We start from the raw sequence: 15796 nt of genomic DNA, 5'->3' as shown, positions 1-15796 counted from the left end.
GCGTCGACGTTGAAGCCTCATTTGCGGACTAATTTTTTTTTGGCTGGACGCTTGCTGATTGATCGAGGCGGGGAGCGCCCTTCCGTCAGCGGGAGTGAACGAGGCACTCATCGCCACCATCGGATGCAAATTAGAGATTCGAGAAACCGTAAAGACGGATCGACAAAGCAAGCAAAGCGAAACACCGATTCATTCAAATCCGAAGATGATTTAAAGGGATGAGCTGCATGCAGGAAAAGGAAGGGGTCGTAAATGGCAGCTTCCGGCCGAGGTTTTGGTGTATGCGTAACGAGAGGCCACTGGGAAGGTACCAATGACTGCGCCATGTGCCGTGGATGTATGCTCGTGACGGGTGGCGCGGGGGAAGAAGGGAGGACAGAATAGGGTGTGTGCGTATGACACAAGGGACAGAGGAGTTTGGCAACAAAAAAGTTAAAACCGGACTTTCTCCACTCTACTCCAGTCCCGGATGCGCCACCACCGACCCTAACACTCACCACCTCGCCTTTGTGTCCTGCCCGGCAGGCCAGCCAGCGCACCGATCCATCAGGATGGGCCCGGTGATGAGTCACATTGCGGCCAGCCTCTTTGTAGCCAGACCTCCCTTCCTACATCACCTCCCGGACTCCATCCCGCTGAGGCTCAGGCCACGCTCTCCGAACTCCAGCGCTTGCCTGGGATACCCTTCCGCATTTCTAGCTATTCCTACCTCCCATCTCTAGCAGGCTCCGATGTCCTCCTCCACCTCCCCCTCCATCCACCACTGCTCTCTCTCACCCCGTCAGCACCCCCAATCGCCGCTGACCCGACCCTCATCCTCCCCCCTCATGATTTTACAGCATACCTCCCCGGATGATGCACTTCTAACTTGTGCAACTCTACCGTTTCTCACAGATGGCACAGCACACACAAGTTTGGACAGGTCGCCTCCAATGCAATGGACGCCGACCTATACCACCCGTTTTTTTTTGCTCTATGCTTGCTTAGATGAGATCCCGGGCGGAGCTTGCTTGCAATCAGCTACACAAAAGTGGTGATGGAAGTCGCGTGGACAGGCCATGACTTTACAATTTTGCAAAAGCAGATTAAGCAACAAAAAGGCGGCAGCAACAAATTCCTCCACAGGGGGACGGGAAGATGGACAGGATGCTAGAGCGGGCATCAAACTCATTGGCTGGGTCCATCGAATGGATGGATGAAGGAGTCCAAATGGATACGGTGCCGGGCATCAAACCCATTGGCAAGGCGCATCAAAGGGTGGAATCCAAAAGGCGTGCTTGGGTCGACCTTGCGCGGAAGACTGGGCGCACGGAAGTGATGAAAATGAAGGGGGAAGGGGGGGGAAACACCAACAAAAAACTCGAAAGGCCGTCCGAAGATTTAAAATGCAAAGTGCCAGGATGTAGAGCCAAAACAATACAAATCCGGGACTATGATGAAAAGCCGCATGCCAGGATTGTAGAGACCGAAGCAACATTACGATGTCGGATGTGGCGTGAAAACGTGCAAGATTAACCGTGAAACGAGGCGCAGCCAGGCCTAGCAAGACCTCGCCACCTCCAAGTCCGCTCAGAAGGGCCGTCAGGTACATCGGATACGAGGCGCAGCCAGGCATTCGACACAAGACTACCAAAGAGGAGGACGGGGAGGGACACGAAAAACGAAGGATCAGCGAGCTGACCTGTAAAGGGGATAGGACGTGAAAGAAAGTGGGGAGCACTCGATCACTAAGGAGACACCACAACGGGCAACAGCCCAGGTGGTGTGTCCCAACGTTGTAATGGGGCACGGGGCCAGAGGCATCGCCAGTCATTTGAACTAAATCAAAGACAGTCGAGACCAATGGGACCGTGGGGGAGAGCAACAGGTCACTTTTGGACCCCATGAAGTAGCTTCATCGATCGCTTTGGATCAACATTTGGTAGCTCCGTAGCGCAGATCCTTTTGGATCTCCATGGCAACCGGGCGGCGCGCAGAAAGAAGGGGAAGTCAGTGACAGAGTCACTGCGCAGGGAGGAAGGAGAAATAAGGAGGGGTGGGCGACACCCAGAAAACAGGTGAAAAGGAAGCCAGTAACCGAGGTGGGCCGGAATGACCGGCTGGGGGTGTGGCTGGGAGGAAGTGGAGGCGCGGGAGTGGGGAGGAGGACAACTCGGTGGGAAGTGACTCAGAAGAGCGGCCGGTTCGGATCAAAGAGGCCTATAGGTATCCGCTTGTATAAGCGTTTTGCACGACCCACAACGCAGCATGGTCGAAGCCGTTTGTTTGCGTTTCTTTGCCCAAGAGTCCTATCATGATAGGATCGCTCAGGCTGGCTTTACAGCATCAGATCAAACAAGCCTTTGGAAAGGCTGGCGTTATGGTGGATTGTACTAGGTGGAAAAGATCGGATTCCCGAATGGGAAAACCAAAGTAGTGATGGCAACAGTGACCAAGGCCAAGACTTTGAGAATCTAACAAGGCACTATCGTATATTTGCAAGGGGCAAACGACGTGATCTGCAGGGATGGCCAGACAACCTTGCGCTTTGTGAGGGCAATCAAAACAGAGATGGCAAGCCAGGAATTTGGGGTTGGCGTCAGATTCAATGAGAGCAGTGAGTTCTTGGAAAGATCATCCGGACATCCGTCAAAAACTACAAAGTCGACAAAGGAGAACGAAAAGCCCAAAGACGGGAAGGGAGGGAAAGACACACAAGCCGGATGCATCACACCTTGCAATCACCAGCGCGGCGTTCCCGTACCGCTTGCCCCGCGCAATGTTCCGAGGTGAAGCCAGTAACCGAGTGGGCCGGAATGACCGACTGGGTAGTGGCATGATAACAAGGAGTCCAGGGAAGGTTGAAGAGGACAAAAGGTGGGGAGGTAGCCAAGAACCGAGTGTGCCGGAATGACCCACTGGATTCCAGGCTTGGGTAAAAGAGGGGAGGAAGGCGGAAGCAAGGAAGAGAGAGGAAGTTTGCAAAAGGCCGTGGGCCGGAAAGACCCATTGGTCCGAGCGTGTGGAGAAGAGTGGGAAGATGGTGACAGAGGAGGCAAGGCGAGTGGGAGAGCCAGACAAGAGGCATGCCAAGAACCGAGGTGGGCCGGGATGACCGACTGAGATTCAGGTTTGGGGAAACTGTAGAAAAGGGGAGGAAGGAAGCAAGGAAGAGCGAGGAGTTGCCAAAGACCGAGTGGGCCGGAATGACCGACTGAGTCAAGGCGGTGGTGGAGAAGCAGAGAGAAGAAAAGTGCAAACAAAAACTGAGGCAGCAGGGGACAGGGTGGGCCGGAATGACCGACTGAGCCCAAGCTACCCGAGGCAGAGAGAGAGAAAAACACGCCATAGACCGGGTGGGCCGGAATGACCGACTGGGTCGTAGCGAAGAGGGGAAGCCAAGGACCGGAGTGGGCCGGAATGACCCGACTGGGTCCCTTGTTGGCGAGAGGAAGCAGAGTGAGGGTAGGCAGGAGAAAGGGTGGGAAAAAGAGGCAAGAGGCGGTGAAACGGATGAGCCAAGGTGGGAGGAGTGGAAAGAATTGAAACAGGAGGAAGTGGCAGAAAGAGATGGGGAAAAATCGGTCATTTTAGTCCCCCTTTGGCTGGACCCTCTGCCACCTTCCAGGATGGGCCCGGCGTATGCGCCCTTCTTGTCCTTTTTGGCCCCTTGTTGCCTTTAGGGTTGAGACCTTTTTGACCCTTCTAGCCTGCTTTAGCCTTTTTTGTGCCCCCACGCGGCCCATTTTGTAATATCAGCATAGGAAGGACCCGAACGCTTGCCTTTCCTGATTCTGCGTACGCCTGCAGCTACCAGCCGGAGGAGGAGCCACGTTCATGGGGTGGGCCCCTGCAGTGTGCGAAAGGCAGTAAGGGGGATCGGACGACGGGTAGAGAGAGTGGCTGGGAGGGGCAGGAGAAAGCGGCCCTGAAGGGGAGGCCATCCAGATACAGGGGAGGCAGGAGTCTCAGAGCAGGCCTCTTCGGGCTTTGACCTCTTTGCAGAAGCAGGTTGGTGGGTGTGAAATGCTAGGAGGGTCGGGTTCAAAGCCCTCTAGCAGTATGGGGCGTTGTGTGGAGCGGCAGGTGTTTGGAGGGAGCTGGACCCCGCTTGCGGTGCCTGTTGTGAGCTGGCATGAAGGGGATGGAGGGTCGTGGGATGCGCAGCTCCGCTTTGTTGTTGCGGAAACTGAGTTGCGCATGGGTTGGACGGACTTTTCTTCATTTAGCTTGTGTCGGGCTTTGATAAATTCCACACTGAGGAAGAGAATGTTGCCGCAGAAAAAGGGCATGAGGACCAGATGGGATAACAGACTTTATCCCTTTCGTCGCGTTGAGCTGGCGGGGGCCTGGGCTCGGAGCCAGCGAACAGCGTTGTTCATCAAGGAGGAGAGGGGTTGACATTTTGCGCGATTTTTTTTCCTCGTTAGCCGAACGCGCCATCCCCAGCTGTGCCGATCGCAACACCATTAGAAGCCATTTGTAACTTATTTCCACAATGCCACGATTCCACCAGGCAGAATCAAACAACAAAAGAAAACAAACACAAACAGCAACCAAGCAAAACCAACAACGCAACACCAACCAGACACACACCGAAAACCAAACACACTGAGTGGAAACTGGGTAGCCTGTTTCTTGTACAGCGTACAACACAAAGTGAGACGTGAAACGGCGCGCAACCTAAAAACACTCAGTCCTCGATCTCCCAGAACATCTTCCTCTTCCAAGACTTCTACCTCTCTACAAGGCCAATGACTGAAAAGCCAATGTTCCTCAATGACTGAAAAGCCAGTGCTCCTTGATGCAATCTACACAAACTCCGCATTCTTCCCAATGCACCAAGAAAGTGAATGGTAAGCCGCAGATCAGGTGGGAGTGCCAAACCTCCTGTTTGCACAGATACCACCTTTTACACATTTCACGCTTGCACATCTAGCATCAGGAAGCCGCTCCCAAGCAATCGACACCTCCAAGGATTCTCCCCAGGGTCTACAAGATCAGATTTCGGGAGGGATTCCAGCAGCCTCGAGGTGGCAGGGAAAAGCAAGCACGGCAAACACGTACCATGGCTGGGCGAAGTTGCATTCGGTTATACACCGGAGGACATCAAGTGAACACCCGCACGCTTCATGCAGGCATCCATCGTATCCCTTACCATGTAGTGCATCTTTTTATGGATCTTGCCAATGCAGTAGCAGAGCGAGACAGGCATCCCTTCCAGCGGGGATGCATCCATAGGGCGTCAGATGTATGGCATTCCGATAAAGTACACACAGGGTCAGGGGAAGGCTGGATCCACTCACCCATTTGGTCATGTCCCTCTTGTCGAGTCTTCAGATGAGGCTTGCCGGCAGCTCATTCAGAACTGAGGGCACCCTCGTGTGGAGGCAGCTTAGGAAGAGGGCGTAGGAACACTTGCCGGCAAGGGGGTCTCTAGACCCACTCGCATCAGTCTCCTCCAAGTGCACCTCGTCAATCATCTTGCACATCACCGACGACCCGCATCCCTGTCGTTGGAGTGGTGGTCTTCGTGCGGTTATCGATCTCTCATCGGCATGAGCGAGGACCACACACCCCGCGGCCCGTTTTAAGGAGCCAACCGTACTTGCCAACGGAGCGTGTTTCCTGAGGCAGCGCCTGCCACCTAGACGCAGAATCTCGGGCCAAAAAACAACAGACAAAAAACGGCAAGCCGAGCGACGATGAGCAGAACCCATCGCCATGTTGCTCCATGACCCATGGAGTGACAAAATCATGCCAGGAGGCAGAAGAGTTGAGCCGTATAACTGACCTTCATGCCATCGAAGCGGAAAGCCTCAGCCCGTGCCTGGACCGTCCCATGGTTTCCAGCCATCGCGGATGGACACCTGAGACCGTCCCATGGTTTCCAACCATCGCGGATGGACACCCATGTTCCCAGGGTTGCGGCACAGCGATGCAAAGACGTGTGGGCGGCAGGCGTACCTGACAACTCAAAGAGTGCAAGGGCTGCAATGACATCATTTGTGATTTCATTGACAACTGGCGTTATGAGAGAAACTTATAAGGTCTTTTCACCTTGTCTGGCACAGTCGTTATGTGCAAATCAAAAAGACACCAAGCGTCAGAATGAGCATTTCACTTTATTTTCTGGCCCGTTTGGGCGGAGGAGAACTAGGTTCCCTGGGTCGTGGCTCAGAGCAATCAGATCGTCTCCATGGTGGTGGATTTTCTTCAATCTCAACTCCGAGCACACCATCAGCCTCGTGGGTGTCAAACGTGGCCAAACCTCCTTCTGCTTCTTGAAACGGTTTATCACCGGTGACATGATGAGGCTCGAGCGCAATGCCAACTCCACGCAGCAAACTTCCGACGAGGATGTGGATGCAAGGTATCGGCATGGCCTTGATGCTATCGGCATCCGTAGCTCGAAGAGTCCAATCAGTGGTTTGGAAACGATCGAGAATGTAACTGAATGATTGGTCAAAAGCCTACAAATCATGCCGGTTGGACAATGAGTCACACTGAAAAGGAGGAATCAAATCATCAAACAGAACACACTGTGACAGTATGAGGGCACTAGTCAAGAACGTCTCCACACAGGCGCCATTTGCCATCACGGATGCAATAGTGATGCAGGATAAATTGCATACAAACCAATCCAGGAAACACAACCACGAGACCAAGTTAACTATGCAAAGCGTGACGTGTGTCAAAGTCAGGCCACCAAGAGAATGGATAGCGTGTGGGAACCGACACCAAATAAACATCCTGATGCTCCATCTTCCTCAGAGGCAGTATGCTCTACTGCAAGCAGGCTCGTGTGGGCTCTAATGTTCTTGATGGGATTGGCAGCACCACGCAGAAATACGCTCGTCTGGAGTGACGCATGGCCCCTACAAAAAGACGGATGAGCACGTGACTTGCTCAACAAGGCACATGACCGTCTTTGCCTTGCCTTGTGATGTACCAAGGAGCACAGCATTTTGCTTAAGGAGAAGAGGGATAGGCGGTGTGGCATCGAGTCGAAGAGGATGTTCAGGCATCACCAGCCCCCGCGCTGTGAAGGTCAAGAAGAAACTTGCCAGAAGTCAACAACAAAGCTGATTGGCTCCCGTCTTCTTTGCAATACCTGGCCCCTGCAGGGGAGTTAGCCACGGCGGAGACCACAAACACACCACAAGCCCCCTTCTCGGATTAGTTCGTTCGAGGGCTTCTTGATCGAGGTCGGTCAAAAGGGTCGTATTTCGGAGGGGCCTCCTGGCCATTCCGAGTTCATCATTGACGTCAATCCAAGGCAAGCTGGGTCCGCTAACCCTGGGCGTTGACGAGGAGGGGGTGGCTCGAAGACGAGGATTCTCCGGAAGGTGGCGTTTCTGCTCCAGATTCGTCTTGTGACACAGGGCGCATCCGCACCAACCTCGTCCAACAAATTTGTCATCATCAGGCTCTTCTTCCTCAGGATCCTCTGGTTTCATCGGGACATACCGGGGAAGTAGGAGGCGGAGTCCGCCAGCCCCAGCCTTGTGACCGATCTCCAAAAAGATTAAAAACAAAATTTTCCAGAGCATCTGCATTGTGAGGTTTTGCAGCGGACGACCATCCACCCAATCCATCGGCAACTCCAGCTGAGCAGCGACACACGAGACAGGAAAGAACCTCCCCGTACCAAGTTGATGTACAACAAAGCAACCAGTCAGTCCAAGTCAAGGGGGTGAACCCAAGGCAATGGGGGATCAAGATGGTGGTTTGCCACCTTAGCAACGGAACGTGGCTTCGCTGAGGCAGGGGCGACTCCGCTCAGGTGATCACTTCGAGCCCAAACGCAGTACCAATGCCCTGACAATAGGCGTTACCGGCAAGATCGCAGCACCTTTGGTAGCGTAGCACCAGCAGACAGAGGGTGGTTAAAGGAGAGGCTACCCTGGTTCACTGGATCGAAAACCCTCGGAGTCAACAGGTAACCCAACCCTTAGTGATAAGCCTCGCCTCCCAGGCACCCAAGGAAGCAAGTTGTTTGGGGGGCCAAACCATCTCATCAACAACCAGAGGATAGACAAGCACAGTAAACCCTGGATCAGAACAAGGAGAGTCAGTCGGTCCCTACACCTCCGGTCAGAGTCATCTCAAGAAACTGAAGGTCAGGTTTCCTAGCACTCGCAACCTTTCTATGGCGAAAGTGCACGAAGCTGAACCATGTCAGCTGCCATGAAGAAGGTGCCGTCCATCCGGCTGCCAGCACAGTGCAGGCCCATCACCCCAAAGCTCGGTAGCTTCAGCGCTCCACGCGGCCAAACCATCAGTCGCCTTCTTTTCTTCTCCAGCCTCCTGAACCATCGTGAGCCAAAGACGAGGAGGAGGAGGGGGAGCCGATGGTGCTACCAATGTATTTCTCAAATCCCCGTCGGACAGGCTGCGGTCAATGCAACCAGCCATCCAATCAGCACAGCCAGATGTAGTACATGGCAGTAAATCAGGAACATGCTTGACCTCAGGTCGACTCAATATGTCCCCGGGAAAAATATGTTCAGCAAGCCTTAGCAGTCCCAATCAGCATCTACACACGGTCCATCAGCGTCAGGCGTACCAGGTGAGCCAAGCAGAGTCGGCCCAACGAACAATCCAGGGGGTGTACCTGGTGCCTCCTCTCCCCTGACTGAGCGGATTAGCTTCCACTTGCTCAGCGATAATCGTCAAGATAGTGTGGACCACGCGCAACAACTGCCCGGTTGCCATCTGCCGCAAGGTCGCCACAGGGATGCCACTATCGGACATCAGAGGAGGGAGCGTGCGACAGAGCCGCTCAGTAGTGAAACCGGATGTATTCCGGAGTCACCATTAAACAAATCGACAAACACCCCCAACGATCAAACCGAAACAATCAAAACAACTAATAACAACGGGGGGGACAGGCAACTATTGCAACGAGGACTCCCAATGGTCAAAGCTCGATCCAAAGCAGCGGCTACCAGGTTCATGAAATCATGACAGTCGTGCAAGAAAAGCCCATGACACAACCTGAAAAAGCAGGACCTACTCGGTACTCTTCCTTTTGCCCAAATCTATCCCTATGTAAGCTCTCTGCATGACGCGGGGCAGAGATCCCCCTGCTGGAAACAGTGCAAGAGCCCACTAACTGACTGAAGACAGAGGGGTGGACAAAGTAAACCACGAGTTTGCGAAGGCACGGACCAGATTATCCCTGAGAGAAAGTGAAGAAAGAAAGGGGGACCTAATGACCCACATCCCATCCACTGCACCCCCACGCACTTTTTCTTGAGCTAGCTCCTGCTCGCACGGCATTCCTGCCTAGCTGCCAGAGCAACCTGGCACCTGTGAGTCAGCACGACGCCAACGTTCACTGGGTGCGCTTGATACGATAGGTGCCATGCGAAGTGCGATACTGGTGGTTGGCTTTCCGTGCCTCTTCACACGAGTCAAGTTCAGCACGTTCGAGCCTGAGAGTATCCTCAAACTCAACCATATTGGCTTGCCATGACCCAAAGCCCCAAGGTTCGCTGATAGTGAGTCTTCGCGCCATGAAATACTGATTGGCCCGAAATCGCTGAAGTACCCACCACCAGTGTTTGCCCTGGTACTGTGAGTCCTGCGTGTGGTCAGACTGGCCCACGTTGTCAAAGAACTTCCCATGCAAGACACTGGGGTCATAGACGCCAGGCCACTCAAGCCTCAGGGTGGAGTAGATGGTGGTCCATTGGGGCCTTAACCCCGGCCATAGGTGTTTGACAGCAGCAGACACACGAGCCGCTTCAAAAGCCTGAGCAGACACACGAGTGACCTGCAAGGACCTCAGCTGATGTGGCTGTGGCCAGGCATGCGACAGTGTGCCTAATTTATCTAGCCAGTCATCCACGGACAAAGGCCCAGGAATAAGCACTGTAACCTGGAGTTTGGTAGGTCTAGGTCGAAACCAAGTAGCAGCTGCCTTCTGGCGGAAAACACCCATGCAAATGCCTTCTCTCACAGTGGGAAAGAGGGCCAACACATCGTCCACGGGTAGGTGGATCCAGTCCGCTTTTAGTCGCCCGGTCAACGTGGGCAGCGATTCATCTCTATCCATCCTTCCTTTGCAGAAACTTAGTTCTCTGTTTTCTCTGCTTTGTCCGTAGCTACCTGAGGCTCGGGCTGAACCACTCTCTGGGAACCAACGGGGGTATTTCTTGCGAAAGTCCTCATTCTTAGTCTCTAGGACCTCCATGACAACCGGAGCCCAATGAGCAGGGAACCATACATTCATGTATTGGATGGGACTCACCGCATTCAAATACTGTTTCGTCCCTACTCTCGGGCCCTTCGAGGTTGTCCACCGGTTCCTCCGGCTCATCTCCTGCCTCAGCTTGGCACACAATTTTCACTAAGCCAGGGGCAGGACGCTTCAGCTCCGAGGAGCGATCTTGGAGCGGCCTGGACCCAGAGTACAACAGCTCCTTGTAGATGGGCATGACCCAAAAATCGGAAGTGAGAAGGGGCTTGGAATCCGGGTCGAACTGCGTCAGGAGTGGGTGCGAAACTACCGGTCGCAGGATTGACGCAACCTCTTTGGCCAGATATATCGCAATCCGTTCAGTCAAAAACTTGGCAGAGGACTTGATCCGTCTGTCAAAGGTTGCAGGGTACCACTGCGTGGCCGAGATCTCATTTGCAAAACCGGTCAGTAAGCGCTCCACTCGTTGGATAAGGTAGTCAATAGGAATTTTGATCTTGGCAAGGGGCCACTGCATTGGGTAGATATCCATTATGTGGAGAGTGGCACTACCCCCTACAAGGGCATGACGTGTGACGGTGAAATGGTTCTGGGTCATACCATAGGCTTGCACAAGCATGTTATGGTCCTCTGATGCAACTGATGGGGCCGGCTCGTCCGTAGTGGAACTATCATCAGAGGAGTCAGAAGAACTTCCTGTATCATCCTGGTTCGAGCTTGTCACGGTAGATGCATCATCAACTTCGCTCCCTCTGACACTGATTACATCCTCAGGAACGTTGCGGACATCCGCTTCCGGTGCTACCAAGTCAACTGGCTGTTCCTCATGCACAGGCCAGCCTTTCCGTCGAGCAGCATCCATACTAACCTGGCAGTCGGCTGTGACTTCCTCTTCCAACAGGCCTAGTTGCTGAACGGCAATCTCACGGAGATGAGCCGATGAGAGTTCTGCAGTGATTCGGAATGCATCCATCAGGTGGTGCAGATCCAGAGGACACATGTAGCCTACCTCCGTGAGCTTACACCACCAGTTGGCCTGGGAGTCAAGGAGGGCAACAGATTGCTCACTACCCACCCGTTCAGGCCACATGAGATAGCAGGGGAAGTCAGAACCATCTAGGCCATAGCCGTAGATGAACCTTCTTTCATGCAGCTTTGGTTCGTGCAGGTGGGGCGTACCCCCAGAGTGCACCATGGGAGTGTTCACAAAACCCTTTGGTTCAGGCTGTCGATGACGCAGGCAGCTGGTCACCGCCCGCACTTGTTCTCTGTTGATTCTCCACGGTCGCCATAGGTCGACAATGATCAGGTGAAGGCGTCGCAGCTTGTTTGTGGTCTCCTGCTTGTCGAAAACACACTCCAATAATGCAAGCGGGGGAAATTTTCCGTTGGGTTCATTCGATGCCTGACGAAGTTTGTCAAGCGCAGCGGCATCCGCATCGCTGTGCTGAAGATCGCCATGTCTCCAGTGCATCTGGATATTGCTTCTCCAGCAGTGACCAACACCATACACGAGGCTGCCAATGACGGTGGCCGCCCCTGGAAGTCCCTTCATGTCCAGGGGTCCAAAGAGGATGGTTTGTGCTTGAGCTCTCGTGAGAGCAACGGTGGCTCTGGCATAGGCATCCTCTGTTTGCGAGATCTGATCTTCAGGACGGAGCCTGAGGAAACCCGCACCCCTCCCTCCACTCAAAAATCCAATTCTGGTTTGGGCGACCACGACCAGGAAAGCTGTCATGCCAGCACAGGAAGTCACACTGCGGGAATATACCTTGTGGTTAGACTGGGCTACCCAGGCACTCATGCCAAACTGGGTCACCATCTTATTTTGGTTGTGTAGCACCGCCATCTCTTGGCCACTATCGGGGCAAAACAGTGGTTGCTCCCTGGCCCACTCTACCAGCGCACCAACATCCTCAACCGCACACAGGTTCGACTTGGGGACATCCCAGAGGATGGGGATGAATCCTCCCATGATGAGTGCTTCACCTGGCAAGAAACGACCAAAAGACCAACGACCTTGATCACGTTTGACAAGTTCAGGATACCTCACACCGATAACTGTCTCGTATGTCAGCTGGGTGACCCTGGCACTGCTCGAGAGAATGAGACCCCAGTGGTGTTTGCCTTCAAGACCAGCTGCCGCTCGAAGAGTGCGAGCAGTCATATCAGTGACACCTTCACCCAGGGTGGCCATCCACAAAACAGCAAAGGCACCAAGGCAGACTGACGTACTGAGCCACGGGTCACCATGTCCACAGATCTGTTGCCATAGAGTCATGACACAGTCCCAGGACGAGTGATCATCCTGTGGGGTAGAGCCCAGGAGCAGTTCACGAAAGCAATGCGAAGGAGAACCCACTGGGCCATCCAGGTGTGCACCAATAATACCTTTCAATTCATGAGGTTGGACATATGTCGTGCCACACCTGAGCGCCAGTGGCCTTGTTTGCAATTTCTGGCGAAATCTATAAGCTTCCTCCGTTTTCTTAAGGCCACCTGGAGTTTGTCGATGATCTCCCATCCAAACATGTAGGCAGGTTCTGGGGGTTCTGGCCACAGTGGCAGTCTCTTCTAAATTCCCATACTGTTGGCTCTCGTCGGTCAGCGACAGGTCTGTGGAGTCAAGCCATCCAGGGATCAGGCTGAAAGCCTGATTGCATTCTTGCTGATATCCCCCTCCACACCCAATCAGGATCTGTTTTCCCCACAGAGCATCCGTACGACGCTCGGCAGGGAGATCTAACATTGTCTTATTTCCAGTGTTTTTCCTCAGCTCCATGTACCCAACCAGCCTTCCGATCTTGGTATAAAATTGTTCAGGCATTCTGAGAGAGATCAAGTGATCCGCAAAGGCTTTTGCGGCCGTATTTTCTTTGGTCAAAATGAGAATGCGCAGTGTCGGATCGAAAGTCAGTAGCCCCGCCACCATGATGGCAGCTGCTCTTGTTTTACCAGCACCAAAGACACCACTGATTGGAAGGTCCGTACGACCTTCTAAGAGGGCAAGCACAAGGGAGGAAATGGTGGCCAGCACATGCTCATCATTTTGCCAGAGTACCGGTCCAATGGCTGCCGCAAGGGCATCCTCAGCAGGGTTGGCGCCGTCCACAAAGTGGCATGTCATAGCAAATTTCAGGAGGTTCACGGCAGCAGCGAACAATTTTGGTCTGCTGGATGGGCCGAGGGGGTGAAGCGGCAGCGTGCACTGCAAACCACATCCAACACGAAGCCGTTCAATAGGCATGTTGACAAAGACGTCCAGTTCATGGGCACTCTTACACTCCCCAATCCAATAGATTTGGTCCACCGTGACCCATGCAGCTTGAACATTGCTGTCAATTGCCGAATCTGGCATGGCATACAGCCGCCTAGGGTCCTTATCCAGGGCATTGGCACAAAAGGTATGGGCAAGATCATGGGGCAGCCAGGCAAACTCTAAGTGGGTAGGCACAACGTGTTTCCACAACTTATGCTGATCCTGACCACCTTTCTTGCCTGGCGTGGACTTGATGAGGTACAACACAGCGTGGTACTGGATACTACCTACCTGAAAATGTAGGAGGATGGTGTACCCTTTCTTGAGGCCCAGAACAACGTTTTGCTTGGCTGTGTTAACAGACTTCGTGCTTTTGAAATCAGCCACTGGAGATAGGGAAAAGTCACTCGCACTGGCAAAGAGCAAAAAGGGGACACTATTGACATTCATACTGACATGAAGCATCCCAGAATGCGAGCTAAATAATTTCCCAAGTTCAACCTGGAGGGGTTGTCTCTGTTGACCTTCAGAAAGCGCCTGTTGATGGTTGCGCAGTAAAAGACTGCACATGGCGTCATCGCTGTCTCGTTGGCTAGGTGAGTCAGAGGGTACCATTTGCGGCAGAACCAAGTCAATGAAATGGACTAACCGTGGGAGAGGTAATCTCTGGAGGAACATAGTCATGAGCCGAAGTACGACTGCCGCAGGGTTGGGGAGGCCGCTCAAGGTGATTTCCGAGATCAAAGCGTCTCGCATGTCATCCCAAGTGGAAAGGGCTCCTCGCGCTTTGCCCAGGTGAAACTCACCGATGCGTAAGATGCGATCGGAGTGGACAGGCTCAAGCTGAGCGAATTCCAGCATAACTTCTTGAATGAGGCCATCCACGTGTGGGGGAGCTTGCAGCTTAGCCACGAGATAAGCCTCAGGGGGGCTGCATCACGCTTGCGCGGATGTGCAGCATCAGGAAAACGCTCTAACAGTTGCCACAGTTGATGGTATCCAGTGGCCAAGTGGATATTAACCCAGTGCCCGTAAGCATGTTCCTCCTTGCCAAAATGTTCCTTCAGGAGGCCAATGGAATTATCCACAAAGGTGTATTCACAACCGATGGAGTCCAACAATTCCCTTGAGGCCGACCAGCAACACAATTGATCTGGCTTGAAATGCACCAGATGCACAAATTTTCTTTTGGACGCCGGAATGGATCTCAACAATTGAGGGGGGACCGCAATTCCCGCCCAACTTGCCCGAGGCCTCAACGTTGTCACATTTCCACAGCAAGTGCAACAAACACAGGCCACTGTACGAACCTGCAGAAAACCCTCTGATGGCAACATGGATCTGATCAGGTGGTTGCACCCCTACATCAACGTACCTTCGTTTTCCCCTACCTAGTAGAAGGTCAATATACAGAGACATAGTGTCAACCCACATCTTGTGGGGAGGTCTGCGGTACGAGGGGGCAACGTGACATTTCTGGAACATCCTAATCGCTTCTTTTCTTCTAGTGTCTGCACATCGCCAGGTATTTCTCGGCAGGTGGCATGAGAGGAAGAGGTCCCAGCTGTCGGCACTGTCAGTAGCGAAGTAATGAAGTATGAGGAACTCATGCATGGCTTTCGTGAGGCCTAAGGCAACCTCGCATTTGGCTTGTTGCTGCCCACCAGATAACGAGCCTTCAAGGCATGCAATAGAAGGACCATAGATTCCTTGTTTGAACTTGTCAGTTCGAATACAAAGGTGCCATGGGATGGGTCCACCTAAATCATGCCCCCCCAGTCCAGTGCACTCAACTTCTACCTTTTCTGGAAGCTGGTTGCGGACTTGGCCAGTGGACGGTGCCACAATTTCCATAGGAAAGAATTCGGGATGCGAGTCCAGCTGGAGGGAGCGTACCTCCCAAGCAGCCACTAGGTGCCCCTGCGCAGTACTAGCCATTAAGTGGGTCGAACCCTCTGGGACCAGCATGAAAAAATTTGTCAGATCAACGTGGGAGCCCACTCGCAGCAAAGGGTGTCCTGCCAAAAGTTCACTGACAATCCCCAACCATCTGCTGTGCGGGAACCAGGTTGCCGTGTCATCTCCAAGCAAGAATCCTGCTAACATACGGAGTTGGTCCACTGTCATGGTGTATGCAAGAATACGCAGTGCCATGAGAACATTGTTGGAGAGGGGATCTCCCCTCGCATTCTTGATCAGTGTCCAGCAGTCGAGGCTGTCCAGCAACACGGTGCTCTTGTCCTCGCAGACACAGTGAGGAGACTCACTGCTTCCCGGGTCTGCAGCCGGAGGTGAAGTCCCGTTTGTCATCCAGCCAAGTCCTGATTGCACAACCCTCCGGCAACTCATTG

At 53.4% G+C, this 15796-nt stretch overlaps 1 protein-coding gene across 2 annotated transcripts in view; it reads right to left on the bottom strand.

Annotated features, from left to right (window-relative positions):
- The window catches only part of LOC144658793 (coiled-coil domain-containing protein 63-like), a 40788-nt gene that overhangs the window by 7976 nt on the left and 17016 nt on the right, over window positions 1–15796 (bottom strand). The window lies entirely within an intron of this gene.

The sequence above is a fragment of the Oculina patagonica genome, chromosome 6 (genome assembly GCF_052425735.1).
Source record: "Oculina patagonica isolate OP01 chromosome 6, crgOcupat, whole genome shotgun sequence".
NCBI classification, from domain to species: domain Eukaryota; kingdom Metazoa; phylum Cnidaria; class Anthozoa; order Scleractinia; family Oculinidae; genus Oculina; species Oculina patagonica.
Note: the sequence above shows the minus strand (reverse complement) of the source record. Positions and strands in the feature narration are given on the sequence as shown.